This window comes from Microtus oregoni, unplaced genomic scaffold (genome assembly GCF_018167655.1).
Source record: "Microtus oregoni isolate MIOR12 unplaced genomic scaffold, Mior012 000069F_ref0000032, whole genome shotgun sequence".
NCBI classification, from domain to species: Eukaryota; Metazoa; Chordata; class Mammalia; order Rodentia; family Cricetidae; genus Microtus; species Microtus oregoni.
In genome coordinates, this window is record NW_024543976.1 from 4,488,545 (window position 1) to 4,504,718 (window position 16,174).

The window sequence follows — 16,174 nt, forward strand, 5'->3', positions numbered from 1 at the left end:
ATTCTCCTCGGGGTGATTAAGCAAGGAGGGGGAAAAGCATTGAGATGGAGGGCCTCTACCTTTGTACAAAAGTATATGCCTTATCCTTTCCATGGAGTGTTGAGGATTGAACCCAAGATTTTGTTTTTCATCTTTGTTTGTTTGTTTGTTTTTGGTTTTTCAAGACAGGGTTTCTCTGTAGCTTTGGATCCTGTCCTGGAACTAGCTCTTGTAGACCATGCTGGCTTCAAACTCACAGAGATCTGCCTTCCTATTGGGGGATGGGAGCCATGACCCTTCTATGGTGGGATAGGAACCACAGCCCTCCTATGGCAGGACGGGAGACAGATACAGGACAATTGACCAAAGTGCACATACACTGTGTAATGCTGGAAGCTTTCAAAAAACTGCACCTCATAAACGAGGTGGAAGGCGAGAACCTACCCCTCAAAAGTTGTCTCCTGATCTCTGCACACATAATATGGCACCCATGCACCCACAGTCTGTCTGTCGTCTGTCCCTCTCATAAACAAATAAACCTTTAAAGGAATTAGTTTAAGATAAACAGTAGAGGGGCACACCTTTAGTTCCAGCATTTGGCAGGCAGAGGCAGAGGATCTCCAAGTTCAAGACCAGCGTGGTCTACAGAGCTAGTTCCAGGACAACCAGGGCTACACAGAAAAACCCTGACTCGACAAACCAAAAACAAACAAACAAAAAGAATATGTTTAATATGGTACAAGATAAACATAGAGAATATGAGTTGTATTTTCTGCATAGTCACAAAGAACAATCCAAGATTAAGAAAACAACTATAGTCACATTGAAATGAAAGAACAAAATACCGGGCGGTGGTGGCGCACGTCTTTAATCCCAGCACTCGGGAGGCAGAAGCAGGCAGATCTCTGTGAGTTAGAGACCATCCTGGTCTACAAGAGCTAGTTCCAGGACAGGTTCCAAAAAACCACAGAGAAACCCTGTCTCGAAAAACCAAAAAAAAAAAAGAAAGAAAGAAAGAAAGAACAAAATACATAGATATAACTTAACAGAAAAGGCACAATACTTATAAAGCTATAATATAAAGCTTTGGAAAGAAATACCTATATTTAGGTGGAAAATACCATCTGTCCATGGGCTGGAAGACACATTACCCCAGTTGAAATGACAGTACTTCCCAGACCAGTGACCTAGTGTCTCTGAGTGGAGTTTCTCATCTGTTAGCAGTCACAGGCAGTAAGAGGACATTCAGTTCATGAGCGGGGACATGCAAGATGCCTATGTAAACTGTTTAACAGAGCTGGCCCCTGGAGCAGGACTGTGGGTAGGGCAGGAGAGCATGGTCAGTATGTGCGAGTGAGCACTAGGGTCCGATGCTCTTCCTGGTCTCCCTGGGGAAGGCAGGCTTGATAGAGCTGGAGTCTGCAGACTGGGTTTGACGGAGCTCTGTGGGCTGGTAATAAATGAACAGGAAAGGAGAGTCCATTACATCGGAATGTCTAGGGAGGGGGTGGGAAAGGAGCTGGCTTCTCTTCCAGCACCAGCTAGCTCTGCAGCCTTTGATAGATGTGCCTTACACCACGGCAGCCTCCGGGCCTGGTGGAAGGAAGCCCCTTGCTCACCCCTCCTGGAGTAAGGCCAGCAGCCAGATGTTCCCAGCCTTTGGAGAACTAAGGTGGGGGTAGGGCAGGCCAACAGTGAGGCAAAGGGCAGCTGCCCAGATGTTGGGCTTCTCTGTGTTTTCTGCAACTGGGCTGAGGGAGCTTTGGTTCTGTGGCTGGTGTTGGTCTGTTGCTGTGTCACCCTGGGGCTGGCAGTCCTTACTTGCCCTGTCCTGGTCAAGGCACACTTCCTAGGAAAAAGCTCTCAGCACCAGAGGGAATCTGACTGCCCCAAACAGTGACCACTATCCAGAATGTTCCCCTCTTCTCCCATCCTATCCACGTCCTACTCACTTCTAGCCACTTGCCAAAATCCACCTCAAACAAGGCAGCACAGCCTAGAGGAAGAGTTTGGGTTTGGTAGCACACACTCAAGTCTCAGTGGCTGATGGTGAACCTTTTGTAGCTACAAAGTAGCAGAAGAGAATAATAGTATCGCAGCAGCTTATTGGGTTATTGGAGCAATAAGTGAGAGGATGCATAGAAAGTGCTGGAGGCTTCAGAACCTTGACCAATGTCAGAGCTGCTTTGAACTCAGCCTCCAGTATCTCTGCCTGGATCTAGAGGGCAGCAGATGCCACCTTGGGTCACTATTTCTCCTGCTGAGCTCCCAGATACAGCACTGACCCGGGCAGAGGGTGCTTTCACTGTTTTATCTGGCTCTGTCACTTGGTCTTTGTATGAGCTTGAGCAAACCCCTTTCTCCTGCACCTCCTACGACTGGATTGAGTTCCTGGGACCAGGAGACTGGGTTCCCATCCTTTCCACAGCCTAGTGCCAAGCCTAGTGCCAGGCACAGAGAAGACAAGTCTTCGAGGTTGGCTGAGAGGGCAAAGGAGGACAGGGGAGAGAGTCGGGAAGAGAAAGGATTCAGCAGCCTGTGGTGGTGGCCTCTGCCTCATTCCAGTTAAGTTCCGAGCTGGGAAATAAAATAATAAACAAGCAAACAAACAAACTGTGTCTACACAAGAAACTAAGGAGGTTTATAGCCTGGATTTACTGGGTCTCTAACTGCCTGCATGTGGACAAGTCAGGTCTGTTCAGTTGTGTACCAAGGGCTGGGTGAGGCATGAGGGGCGGTGTGTGGTAAGTACTCAGCCTGAACGGGATAGGAAGGGGCCAAGTAAGGAGACCAAGGGGGGTGGGAGTGTCTGAGTGGGCGAGAGGCCGCGTGTGTGTATAGGGTGGGGCGCCCTTGTTCCATACCTCTGTGACCTTAGCCAAGTGAGTTCACCCCCTTTGCGCGAAGGAGCCAACAATGGGAGGAGTAAACAAAGCCCAGGAAAGGTCGGCTCTCAGCAAGTGCACGATAAATCAAGGAATGTGCCACTCAAAGTGTTATTCTCATTGTGCTGTCTGAGTGCAGTGACGTGTGCGGTGAGGCAATGGAAATGCGTGTGTGCGCACGTGTGCGCGTATGTAGGGCAGAGAAGCTGCTGACAATGGTTGATTTGTGTGCAGATAAAGGAGAGTGTGTGCGGGCAAATGCCATCATGGAGGCACTGGCTCTGCACAGCTCTTAGGATTCTTGAGTTCCAAAGAGCTTCGAACCATCATCTCCCAGTCCAAGTCCTACCTCCAACTTCCTCTCAGTGGCAAAACTCATGCTGTTTTGTCTACATCCATCTCCCCAAAGAGGGACATCCCGTCTTCCTTGGTCCCTTTAACCTAGGCTAAGCTGGGTTGCTCTCACCTTGGCCAAATCTTCCTGGCTCTATGGCAGAAAGCTGGCCTCTCCTTGCATAAGCCTGTGCCTAGGGTGAGTGTTTGTGATATGAACATTTTTGCCTCGTGCCCACCACAGTCCTTAAATGTCCCTGAAGATCAGGCCAGTTTGTCAAGGAACCCCTGTCATTCAGGCTGTGTGAACAGAAGGGTACAACGACATCGGCTCCCCAGGTCCCCAAAAAGAAAGTGTAAACCAAAATGACTCATAGTGTCTTCAGTCCCCAGGAATCCTGTGGGTTCCTATAGAACAATGGGAGGTATTATTTCTGGGCCCCCAGGTAGGTTTTTGCCGCCTCAGCCACCAGCCACCCTCCTCCAGAGGTGGGGCTGGGACATGGTGGGTACTGAACTGAGAAGCAACAGAGCTGAGGATGGAGGGCTGCACCCATGAGCTTGGCTGGCTGAGTTGGGCAGTTTTGTTTCAGGGGATCTATCCTAAGGGAGCAAAGCAGGTATGTTCAAAGACGCATGCTCAGGGACGGTGTTGTCTATCTAGATCGGCACGGCTTGAAGGCACAGGCACACACACACACACACACACACACACACACACACACACACACACAAGGAAAGCCTTGAGCTGGTGTAGATTTGCATCTCTTACACCAGCAGACGTTCACAACATACTCTGAGTAGGCAGGAAGTTTACAAGGATAGGCAGCAATGATGAACCCATTTTTTACGCACACCTAACTTTTTACACGTGTAAACCTGAATATAAGAATTTGTACTGGGGGGCTGGAGAGATGGCTCAGTGGTTAAGAGCATTGCCTGCTTCCAAAGGCCATGAGTTCAATTCCCGGCAACCACATGGTGGCTCACAACCATCTGTAACAAGGTCTGCTGTCCTCTTCTGGTCTGCAAACACACACAGATTGAATATTGTATACAGAATAAATAAATAAATAAAAAAAGAATTTGTACTGGCCTGCTGGCAGTAAATTATGCCATACGGTCATTTCATTGCTGTTTTGGTTTTGTGGTTGTTGGTTTGTTTATTTGATTTATTTTGAGAAAGAGTCTCATAGAGCTCAGTTGACCTTGCACTTACTAGGTAGCCAGGGATGACCTTGAATGCCTGATTTTTCTGTCTCTCAAATGCTGGGGTTACGGAAGTGAGGTATTACATCTGGTTTATGTGGCGCTGAGCATTCTGAACATTCTAGACAATCACTTTACCTACTAAGCCACATCCGCAGTCCTGAATTTTGCTTTTAGTTGAGTTTCCTGGAAGTTGAATCTAAGTCTTCAAAATTGCTAGGCACGTTACTGCTGTGCTATATCCCCAGCTGTGTATGATAACTCTGGGTGATGCTTTGTTCTTTGGTTTCTCTGTCTCTCTCACTCTGTCTCTCTGTCTCTGTTTCTCTGCGTGTCTGCCTCTCTCTGTCTCTCTTTCTCTCTCTACATGTCTGTCTGTGTGTCTTTGTGTAGCAAGGCCAAAAAAAAAAATGCCTGGCGAATTCTGGTACCAACTAAGGGACAGGGCATCCCCATAGCCCTTCCTTCTCCAAAGAGGTTCCAGCAAGTCAGTCTGGTTCCATGTCCCCAGGTCTGGGAGCTCATTAGACTCTTGTCGGTGGCCCCAGAGGCTCTAAGCCGGGCAAAGGTCTCTTTGGCATCATAAACCAGCCCACGTGGAAGGAGGAGCCATGAGCGCCCCAGTGGCTATACCACCCTAGAGGTCCTCTGTGCGCATCAGCATCACCGCCCCTGGCATGTGCGATGGCTGCTGGCCAGTGCTGCAGGTCTGCTGAGGTGAGTTCAGGCAAGACTGCCCTTGGAAATGGTGGGCTGAGGGGATTGTGGGCTGGAAAATGATATGGGAGGCGGGAAACCCCATCATTACCAGGTGTCTTCTTCGTGGGGTGGAGCCTGAGAGTTCAGTACTGTGATGTGCTCACTTAAACCCCCAAAGCACAGAGGCCGCCCCCAGGAACCAGTAGATGATTACGGCAGAAGAATCCTGAACCTCTACCTTAAAGTGTCCAATCCATGACAGCCTGCTTTGACCAGCCTTCTGCCATGCATTCTCCTTCTGCAGAGACACAGGCCCTCTCCTCGACAGCCCTTCCACAGTTGGGCTTCCTATGCCTCAACTAGACTATACTCCGAGCTGGGGTATGCTTAGATTGATTTATGTCCCTTGTGGTTAAAAGTTCTGAGGAGGCAGATGTGCCTGTTGTGTTCCCCAGAGTATCCTCGGGCCTTGGAGAGTGATGAGAACCGAAGCAATACTTGATGAGCAAAGGGCCCGTTCAGCATAGATGCATGTGGGCAGATGGGTGAACAAACGAGGGGGAAGCGGAGTGAGCAGGAAGATGGTGGCTGGTTAAGTAAAGAGATGGACCTACGCAGTGGATGCTGGGAAGGTAACAGACAGTTGAGAGAGGAACCTCGAGGACATTAGACTAAGCATGTAGTTCTAAACTGTGAAAATCAGATTTTTTTTTCTGCCTTGCTGAAATACAGCATGGGTCAGCACTGTTATCAGGAAGGATGTTTGCAGACCTAAGCTCCCACATGCTCTGAGAAATGAAGTAGATTAGCCCAGGATCACACAGCAAATGACGTGATACTAATGCCTCCTCACCACCTGCAACAAGATCAAAGTTCTAGTGACAGCGGGTCTCTTCTGAGCATCTGGGTGACCTGGGACAAGATATTGGAATTACGCTTTTCAACCTTTGAAAGAAAAGGTTGGAGCTCCACCGGGACCCAAATCTAGCATCTCCTTTGACTCTTCAGAAGTCCTACCTTGTTGGGGGTGTTAGACCTGTTTCAGCTACCCTTTCCCACTCCGTCCACAAAGATCCCCGGATCTAACAAGGTGACTCCAAACCCGGGGGTGAAGTTTAGGGTAGGAGGACGAGCCTCAGTCTCTCTCTGGAGCCAGCCTGGCTACCTCCCATTATCACTATCTTAGGAGCCCCATAGATGCTGTGCTGTGAAAAGCCCCTTAGTGGATTTCTGACTCCTCATGCCAGGTTTATGACATGCTCAGAGTCCTAGACGACTCCTGCAGCCCTCCAGCTCCTGAGGCTGGGGGATGCCTCTCCTGGTCGGGGTAGGGGAAAGGCTTGAGTGTAAGGAAGGGATCTCTGTCATGGCTGTGGAACACAAGTAGGCCTTAAGATGTTTCTAAGTGGATTGTGGTGGCATATGTCTTTAATTGCAGCACTTGGGAGGCAGAGGCAGGCAGATCTCTGTGAGTTTGAGGCCAGCCTGGTCGACAAGAGTTAGTTCCAGGACAGCTAGGGCTGTGACACAGAGAAATTCTGTCTTGAAAAACTAAAAGGGGAAAAAAAAGATGTTTCTAACCCCACAAACAGAGGACTGTAGAGTCTGGATAGAAGGAGGGGGTTTTCTGCTGACCATGCTGGGGAGCCACATGACAGCTGTGCTGAACTGGGGTGCAGGCAGGGAAAGAAGGAGAGGTAGGGTGGGTCTCGCAAGGCTATAAAGCCAGGCTGACCTCTGGACTTTCTCCTCTATAAAGGAGAGAATGATGTTTCTATAAAAAGCTTTCATGTGCTTCTGACATTAACAAATTCATATTGCATAACCGCTGTCAGAGGAAAATAAACCCAAACGGCCCAACAGAGTGCATGAAGGCAACCCCGCTGGCACGGACTGCAGGTGCCGGGTGGAAATAATCGCTAAGAGCCCTCATTAGACAAAGTGGTGTGTATAATATGCTACCGCTTGTCAAATGGAGGGGTGGAGCTCAGTGGTTAGGGTGCTTGCCTTAGCATAAGCAAGGAACAAGTGAACTGATAATATTCTTGGTCTCATTCCTTCCGCAAATGGTCCTGCAATGGAAACCTGCTGGTGCAACTATCTCTGAGCATATGGTTCAGGCCATGTGCCAGATAACTTCCTCGAAGTGCTATTGCAGACCAGGGGGCCCCATGCATCGGCTTCAGTAGACATCAGCAGATTGTCGCTTGCATGGGCTAGTTCATTGCTGCTGCTACCTTTGGCAGGGAGCGTAAGTTATGAGCCGTAGAGTTTCAACAGGCTCAAGGATCTTCAGGTGGGTTTATTCTGAGTCCCCATTAACCCTTTTCCAAGTCCTGAGCTCTGTAATGCCTGCCGCAGCAACAAAAGAGGAGTCCGGCGCTAGGCGCTAGAGATCCTCTCCTGTGTGGCGAAGTCCCCGCCCCTGGGCAATGCAAGGACCCACAACCAGGGAGAGAGGACAGACTGCCAGCAGCTGCGAGGGGCTGAGTTCAGCCAAAGCCCACACGGAGGGCTGCCAGAAGTTCCTTCGTTTCATTTTTCCAAGTCTTGCGCTTTGGGCTGGGTCACAGTGTCATCCTCATGTTTCCTATTACTCTTCAAGGCTCCCTTCAAAGAGCCAGCCGCGCAGGCCCTTTGATGTCTGGGCCGAGCCTGCCTCCGCCTGGGGAGACACATCTTGCCGAGGATCAAGAGGGGTTTGCAGATCGAGATGGTCCCCAGGCCTTTCCCCCAATGTCTTCTCCAGGAGCCACCCCAGCTACAACTGTGGGTCTATGGCTGAGTTGGAAAGCCTACAATGGGAAGTGGAGTCCGGGAATGGCAAGGAGCTGTTCCGCGCCCCAGTTTGAATGGGAAGAGCACAAAACTGCCAGTATCATAGGAGTCGGGCAGCTTTTGTTACCGTCAACCTCTCAGTTCCCTTCTATCACTTCCTGAGACTCCAAGCATGAATACCCTGTAGCTGAGGGTAGTGGTCCTTTGTAGACCTCGATGGTCACCCTACCTAGGTCCAAACCCTCAGTTCTGTCCCTTGTATATAGCTAGATGGTATAGTGAAAATAATTAGCACAGTAAATCAGCCCCAAACTTTTTTTTAAATGGTAATCGCCACCTTGAGCATTTCTGTCATGGAGAAATAGGGAGATGGTGAGGTATACGGCACAAGTGTCTGGTGTGTGAAGAGACTCACAAAAGAACAGCTGGCGACCGAGGATGATGACCAAGGTGTGGCGAAGGGGTTTCTGAGAAAAAGCGGTCTAAGGGCTTCCTCACTGACATGGCCTGAGGATTACAGGGACCTTTGGTGTAAAGGAAAATTAACCCCTACTTTGGCTCTTCCCTACCTCCTGCCTCTAATTCCACAGCTCTCTGTTCAGAGTCCCAGGCTTAGAGGGGGTCGGGAGGATAAGGAGAAGGTGCCAGGCAGGGATGGGTGGGGGAGGCTCTGTCTGGGCCGGAAGGGGCCTGGTAGGTGGGGGCAGCATCTGGAAGCCTGCAGCCCCGACTTTTGGAGGCAGACAGAGTAGAAAGGGGGTGGGGTGGGGTGGTTTCCTGGCAAAACTGAAAAGGTTTGGATTTGACTTGGAAACAGTGTGCGAAGGGCCTGGCGGCTGCCTCCCCCCTCAAACAGTCTCTGAAGTCAAGCTGGCCAGGGAGGGCTGTTTTGTGTACAGGGGCGCCGGGGACTTGGTGATGGAGAGTAGGCTGTGACCTCGCCCCTGCAATCACAGAGTGCAGGCTCTGGTACTTCCTGCAGGCCTCCCAGACCTGAAGGCTGAGTGTTCACTGGAGCCAGAGGACCAGGGCTCCTGCCTCCCTGAGGAGCAAACAATAGAAGCACCTTTACAGACGAGCCCATGCCTTGATCTCTTGGGCTACATTGTTCTGCTTTGCTTTATCCTTGTTTAGCCTGTGAGGTTCCTTATGTAACATTTCCCTTTAGACTGAGTTATTTAAAACACCTTGAATACACTTATGTCAAAAGGAAAGTTACATTGCTGCTGTCAATGGAAGACTCTAGGCTCCCAGTACCTAGCAACAATATAGGTAGTTATAATAAAAACGAAACAGTGTTGTTAATTGTGACTTTTAGTGGCCGAGGTTCCTCCGATTTAAAACAGGGAGATCAACACATAGGAGGACTGTTATAGAACAAGACTCCTTTCCATTCCAGCTGGCAGGTATAATGTAAGATAGGTAGTTAAACGTAGATAGTAGAACATGATTATTTTTTATTAACCATGCAAGGAGAAACCCGCAGAGATGGTGAGCACCATTGCTGGAGACAAGACCCCATTCTTTATAGATATTGATTAACTTTCACTGTTGGTGGCGCTGGGGATCAAACTTCACCCAGGCCTCTTACCTTCTAGGCAAGTCATTCTACTACTGAGCTATACTCCAAGCCCAATAACAAATAATTATTGTATAAGTACATTTCAGATAATGCATAATCATACATACACTGATTTGTCTCAGTGCAGAGTTAGTGGGGCAGCCGCCTTTTTACTTGCTAAATCTGGCGACTCTACCCTCAGTGAACGCAATAAAGTTTTAAAAATTATTTTTTTTTAGATTTATTTGTTTTACGTGTATGAGTGTTCTGCCTGCATATGTGTATGTGCGCCATATGTGTGCCTGGTGCCTGCAGAAGTCAGCAGAGGGTGTTGGATCTCCTGGAACTGGAGTTAGAGATGGTTATGGACCACCATGTGGGAATCAAACCAGCGTGCTCTGGAAGAGCAGCGCACACTCTAAAGCACTGAACCATCTTTCCAGCCCTGATTTAATATAGCATTCGAAGGAGCAACTTTCCCACGGCTGAGAAGTTAGATGTTTCCTTGTGCTGTTTCTATGCTATCAAAAAGAATTTTGAGGAAGCTCGTTCTGAGTCAAGGTTGCGTTGGGCCACTGTGTGCAGCTGATGAGGAAATGCAGGAAAGAGCGTTCTAGCTGGGGAATTTCTGAAAGGCATGTGGGGGACAAGGCGACACTGGGGCTGGCTCCGGAGGTCAGCTGGCCTGTGGGTAGAGGACAGCCTCGGGGAAGATGGCTTGACCCAGCTTTTGGAGGACAGAGGGCTTATGTCTGAGTGTCCAGTTTGAAAGCATGTGTGTTAAACATTTGTCCCCCACACAGCCTCCCAAGACAGAAAAGACCTTTGAGATGGTCTCCTTGAACATCTTCACCCTCCCCTGTGTATCCCTTTGGGGTTGGGGTCTATCTCTAGCAATGGAGCTCACCGTCTCCTGAGGCTTCTGTTCGCATGGGGCACCTTTACTGTTTGAAAGGTCTTCTTGGACTGGGTAAAGTCACTTACTGCAGACTCGTCAGTCTACAGTAGAGCACTGTATGCCTTCAACCCCAGTACCAACTGTCCTTAGCTGCTGCCATCTGGCCTGGAGGCCTGCTGGGGTCTGAAGAGACTAAGTTCTTTGAGCTGTCCTTATAGTTTGGTCTTGGGTTGGGTGTCGGGGCATTACCTGGAGCAGCACCACAGTGTGCAATGTGGGGAGCGGGAAGAGGTGGGTGTGCTCCTAGAGGAGGCCATTGCCAGGGAGGGAGCCACTTTTCTTGTGATGCTCAGGCTGTGGCATTTGCAGGCAGAGCCGTGGCATCCTGGTCTCTGTTGTTGTTCAGTCCCTGGTTTCTCTTTGCTGCATCTTTTTACTGTTCTCCTAGTGTCCTGGCTGATCTCTCTGAATGGGTCAGTTCTAACTAGTTAGTGCTGTTTGGAATTCAGGGATTGGAAAGCATCCTAGGCTTTGTCTGAGTTCAGAGAGAAAGCAGGCAGGGTGACTAGGGAACGGTGACTTGGGGCTACATAGGCGGCAGGTGAGAAGGGCAGGGAGCTCCGGCATTGGCAGGATGGGGAGTTGTTCTCAAGTCAGAGGCAAGGCGGAATCTGCCTCTGCTGCTTCTGGCCTGGCCTTCCACCATCCTGCACACGGTCACACGTGTGCCACTCAGACAGCTGGAAGACAGGGGCGCTCTGTAGAGTCCTGTGCACAGGCTGAGATTTGTGGCCTGCAGCAGACGGTTGGCTGGCAGGGCTAGGGGAACGAGGACAGAAAGGTGTTTATCATGGCTCAGGGCAGGGCCTAGCTGCCACATAAAGGGGGCTTTCTCCTCACTCCTGTGTCTCAGGGCTAGGAGCCTAGCCTGGGTAGGGAGAGCCGAGACTCTAAATATCTCAAGAGGGTCATATTGAACCTCCAAATTGTGTGTGTGGAATTCCTAAATGTTAGCCAGCCCTTCCCCCACTTGTGGATAGGCTTTTCTGACAGACGGCTTGTGCCCTGACTCTGCTTCTGCTGTTGACCTTGGCCAAGCACTCCGCCCTCACCTCCAGCCCGAGTTTTCCTAATTGTGTGAGGAAGAATTTGACAGTTGGCCAGTAGAGACCCTCCTTGGTCCCATGTTTACAGTCTCCAAGCTCTCCGTAAACACCACCATGGCGCTCTTAAGATTGCGGAGTACTTTGTTATTTTCCCCCTTTAATTGACACAATAATTACACGTATTTATAAGGTAAAGGACAACATTTCAGTGGGTGGATAGGATCAGACAGGGTAATTAGCTTATCCATGTCTCAAACGTTTATCATTGCGTTGTATTAGGCGCCTTCCCAAGCCTCCCTTCCAGCTATGTGGAGTTTGAAGTTCATTGCTATCACAGCCCTACCCTCGAAGGATGTCCCTGGAGATTTTCCTACTGATTCCTCAGCAACTTGGGGCAGAGGGAGCCTGGCAAGCTTAGCCCTCGGGTGACGGCATCATAGCTCAGAGAAAAAGGTACCATCCTGTTTGTAGATGCCTTCTGGCCTCGTCTCTGTCCACTGCGCCTGAAGACTTCAAGAGACATCGGTGGGTCCCTGGAGGCTATAGAGAAGAGACAGGGGCCCAGAAGACAGAATGTACTGAGGAGGGGCTAGGCAGAGCAGGCACTGTGTTCCAGTTGCTTGCTTTCTGTATGGATTTTCATGGGAATCTTCAGAAAAACATACTTGTGCTTAAACAGTGTTGCTGGCCTTTTGCTGCCGCAGGAATTCTCACAGAAGCTCAGAAGGACCCTCTGGTGAGTCTCACCAGCTCAGGGCTTGACTGCAGCTTTAAAAAAGTGCTACAAGGGTCTCCTGGGAAAGATAGGACTTGAGAGTGTTAGATTGTAGACATTTAGTCCATCGGGATTAGGGTGGAGACTGGAAAACTTCAGAAACACACAGAATGACAAACTACAAAAATGTCAGAGCTGCAAAGTGTTAATGCTGGAAAGGTCTCTAGACACCAGCTGCTCCAGCCCTCCCTTCCTGACTTTTAATGAAGAAAAACTGAGACCCAGACAGAGGAAAGAATTTGGCCTGGGTCATATAGCGTCAAGGACAGTGGCAGGACGAGAAGGTGAGTCTCGGCTCTGCTGACAGTCTCTACACAGGCGGCTTGCTGGGGAGACATGATGTAGGGGCTGGGGGTGGGGCAGAGTGAGGGTGGGAGCCTTGGGACAGGCAGGCAGACAGAGGTATGTGGGGCCCAGCTGCCTGCTGATAAGAGACCCCCAGTGCCATTCCAACGGGATGTTTAATCAAGATGTATTTTTTCCCCTGCTGCAGACACTATTTTCTTTCTTGTGCAGGCTGTGCAGGCCTTCACGATAAGGCGCCTAGACATGTTCACACTAAGGCAGCCAAAACATGAGGCAGGAGGCAAAAAATTCCCTTCTCGATTCCCCCTTACCCACTCCCCCTTGTTTCCTTTCATTCTCTCCAAGTTCTCATGCTCCCCCCAAGCTGACTGGCTTCTTCCTGTCTTCCAGTAAGTCAGCCCAAAGGAGTCAGGAAGGTATGTGGCCCAGCGGAAGTCCAAGGAGAGACATGTAGAGAGTCCTCCCTGAAGAAAGAGGCCTAGGCCACAGGCTCTCCTTAACTAGCCAAGGCGGGATATAAAGAGAGAGGGCATGGCGCTTGCAGCCTTACTTACCCCTGCAGCCTGCTCCTTCATGCTATCCTCATAACCCCTGCAAACGGAATGCGGAACATTCTCTGGTTTGGAGGTTCAAGCTGGAGGTTATTAGAGCTCCCCTAACCACAGAGTCTCCACTTCCTGCCCCCCACTCCTGCCCTCCTAATCCAAGGCTCCTCAGGGACTTTGCAGGGAGGTGGAGGCTCCTCAGCCAGCTTCCATCTAAAATTCCCCAGACATAAGAGCTCCTGCCAGAGAGATCTGGGGTCATGACCCACCAAATCCACCAGTCACCTGGATCAGTTCCTCGCCTCTCTGGGCCCCAGTTTCCTCTGCCCACCAAGGTTAGACACAGAGAACCTGGCCTTGAAATTCCTCCTTTGGCTTTTGCAGAAAGCAGTGTGCTCCCTTGTGCTTCCTGGGTACTGGCGAGCTGGCTGTGTAGTCCCCACATATCAGCACACACCACCCCATTCTGCTCAGGAAGTCACCCCACCCTCCAAACATCTGGATGGAATTTACCCCCAATGCAACTCCATTGCTGTGATGCGATCAGGACAGCTCATGTGTCAGAGGGGCCCCGGAGCAGGCTGTTCTGCGGGGGTGAGGGTGCCTGACTGCTCTCACAGCTCTAGTGCTTTTTGGAGGTCTCTGGGGAGACGAGATGTGCAGAGCCATGTCCACTGGGCGAAGAACAAAGACCTGGTAAGGTCTACCCCATCCCCAAGCCGGGTAAGCGTGTAGAAGCTGGAGGGAAATGGAAGTTGGCTCGTGGATCGTGCCCACACACCAGTGCAAAGGGGATTCTCCTTGTCTCTATTCACACTCTGACCCCTGCTAGGGGACCTTGATGGTTAAGATGGTGTTTGCAAAGCTTTGACAGTTAGGATTTAAGGATGTTAGACTATGTCTTCTTTGAGAAATCAAGATAAGTCCTGCCATCTTCTGATGTCTTTTTTTTTTTTGCCAAGTTTAGTGGGGTCATTGGTCTCTGGAGCTTCTGTTGCTCAGACTCTCCGATGGGGACCCTTGTTAGGAGCCTATGGCTCAAGGCTACTTTCCTGGCCATCCTGCCCCTCCCACCCCCTTTCTCCATTTCTACCAACACATCCAACAAGATCTGCACTTAGGAGTTCTGGGCACAGTGTGCCATGCAAATCAGGTGCTCTATTGAGTTTGTCATCATGCCTGCAACCTCCTAGTGAGGGATCACCAGGTAGCCTAAGGAAAGATGAACAGGCTTGGATAAGAAACAGCAGGTGGATCTGGAGAGATGGCTTAGTCGTTAAGGAGCACTGGCTACTCTTCCAGAGGTCCTGAGTTCTATTTCCAGCAACCACATAGTGGCTCAACAACCATCTAATGGTGAGATCAGATGCCCTCTTCTGACATAAAGTTGTACATGCAAATAGAGTACTCATAAACATAAAATACATCTTTTTTTTTAAAGTTTTTGAAAAGACAGAAAGAAGCAGCAGGTAAGCTCACACATGCTCATCAGTAGCGGCATCATGCCTGTGAAGGTCACAGCCCTCTGGGTGAGCGAGGCCCCAAGCATATGCTCCATACAGGCCACACAGACTGAACTATGCGTTGCCTCTGAGGAGCTACTCAACACAAGTCGAGTGGAGAGCTAGGCATGTGCCCATGATGCCAGTTCAGATCAGAGTCCTGTGCTCACGTCTGCTGCCTAGGGAAAGACAAGTCTGAGGCCACACCTCCCTCCCCAGGGGTTTGCACGTCAGAGGAGCCAGAGGAAGCTGACCCTCAAGCCGGTGGTGTAACAGTGAAGAGAGCGGAAGCTGGTGGCCGTGCTTGTATGCTTGCCCTGAAAGGGACAAGCTGGGACCATGAGGCTTGCTTCAAACAATTGCCAGGAAAGGGACAGTCTTACAAAACGCTTCCCACAGTGGCAGCAGTCGGTGCTCTGCTCTTGGCAGGATTATTATTATGGTGTGAAATGACTATAATCAAGACAACCGCACCTCACCTAGAAAAGATCCTAATGCAGAATACAGCACAGGACACACAAGAAACCTCCTTCAAAACGGCCCTGACCTCCAACAGAGTTCTGTGCCTGTGTCCAGAGGTTGTGTACGCCTCTCACCAGAACGCTGTCAACGGAAGTGGAAGGGATAGTGGGATGGTTAGCATCCTGGAGACCAAAGGTGCAGTCAGCATGGGAAAGAAGGAGAAAACCGCGTGGAGTCTCACATGCGCCTACCCTCATGCATCCGTCCATCCTGGTGATGGGAGCTGCTGTCTGCTCACTGCTGGGGTGTAGAGGTGGACCCGCTCCTTCAGTAGACTGCCTCTGTGATAGCTGAAGGTTACAGTAGGACCTCCCAGGTGCAGAGAGACCAGTTAGGGCCTGTTGGAATCCAGACAGAACTTAATGCCAGGATCCAGGCTCAGCATGAAATTCCAGAGAGGGAAACCACCATGTAGGTGAGAGTCCTTCTCACCCTCTATCCTATCATCTTTGTCACTCAGTGAGGTGGCTCCATCTACTTTGTCCATGAGAAAAGGAACATGTCCTCAGAGGGACCCTTGCAGGGCACGGATGGCAGGATGAGGCTAAGAGGTCCTATCTTCTGCTCTGAGGCCAGTGCCATTTTTCCACAGACACCTTAGAGTGCTCCCTAACAACAGGTTAGGCAGGCAGGCCTGTAACAGACTTTATTAAATAAAGAGGTTCTCGTTAGTGTGGTGATGGTTCTGCAGTCCCAGGACTAGAGTTGGGGATAAATGATGAGCGAGTGACAGGGTCACAGAAGTCACATCTGGAGTCTAGAGACCCGGGCTTGCACTGACCACCTATGTGACCCAGGGAAGGAGCCCAATCCCTGAGCCTGAATACCAACAGAGATGGATAGTGGAGTCTACTGCAAAACTTGTCTTGGAGGGTCTTTGAGCAAATGGAGGCTGAGACCCCTCTCGTACTGAGTGTGTATGACTGCTGCAGAGGCGTGGCTGTGGTTAGAGCCCACTGAAGGATTGAGGCAACCTCATAGTTGTGTGTGTTCATTATGGGCTCTTAGTGTGGTGCCCTCTGCTAACTGAGTAGATGGCTGGTAAGAAGAGAATGGGCTTCAACAGGGAGAGAGGC

The 16,174-nt window shown here is 50.2% G+C and overlaps 1 long non-coding RNA gene across 1 annotated transcript in view; it reads left to right on the plus strand.

Annotated features, from left to right (window-relative positions):
• The first annotated feature begins 5,094 nt into the window (after window positions 1-5,094).
• LOC121440590 overlaps window positions 5,095-16,174 on the plus strand; it is a 31,619-nt gene continuing 20,539 nt past the window's right edge. The window contains exon 1 of the long non-coding RNA XR_005973368.1: window positions 5,095-5,123. This is a non-coding gene — a long non-coding RNA (uncharacterized LOC121440590). The remainder of the gene's footprint in view (window positions 5,124-16,174) is intronic.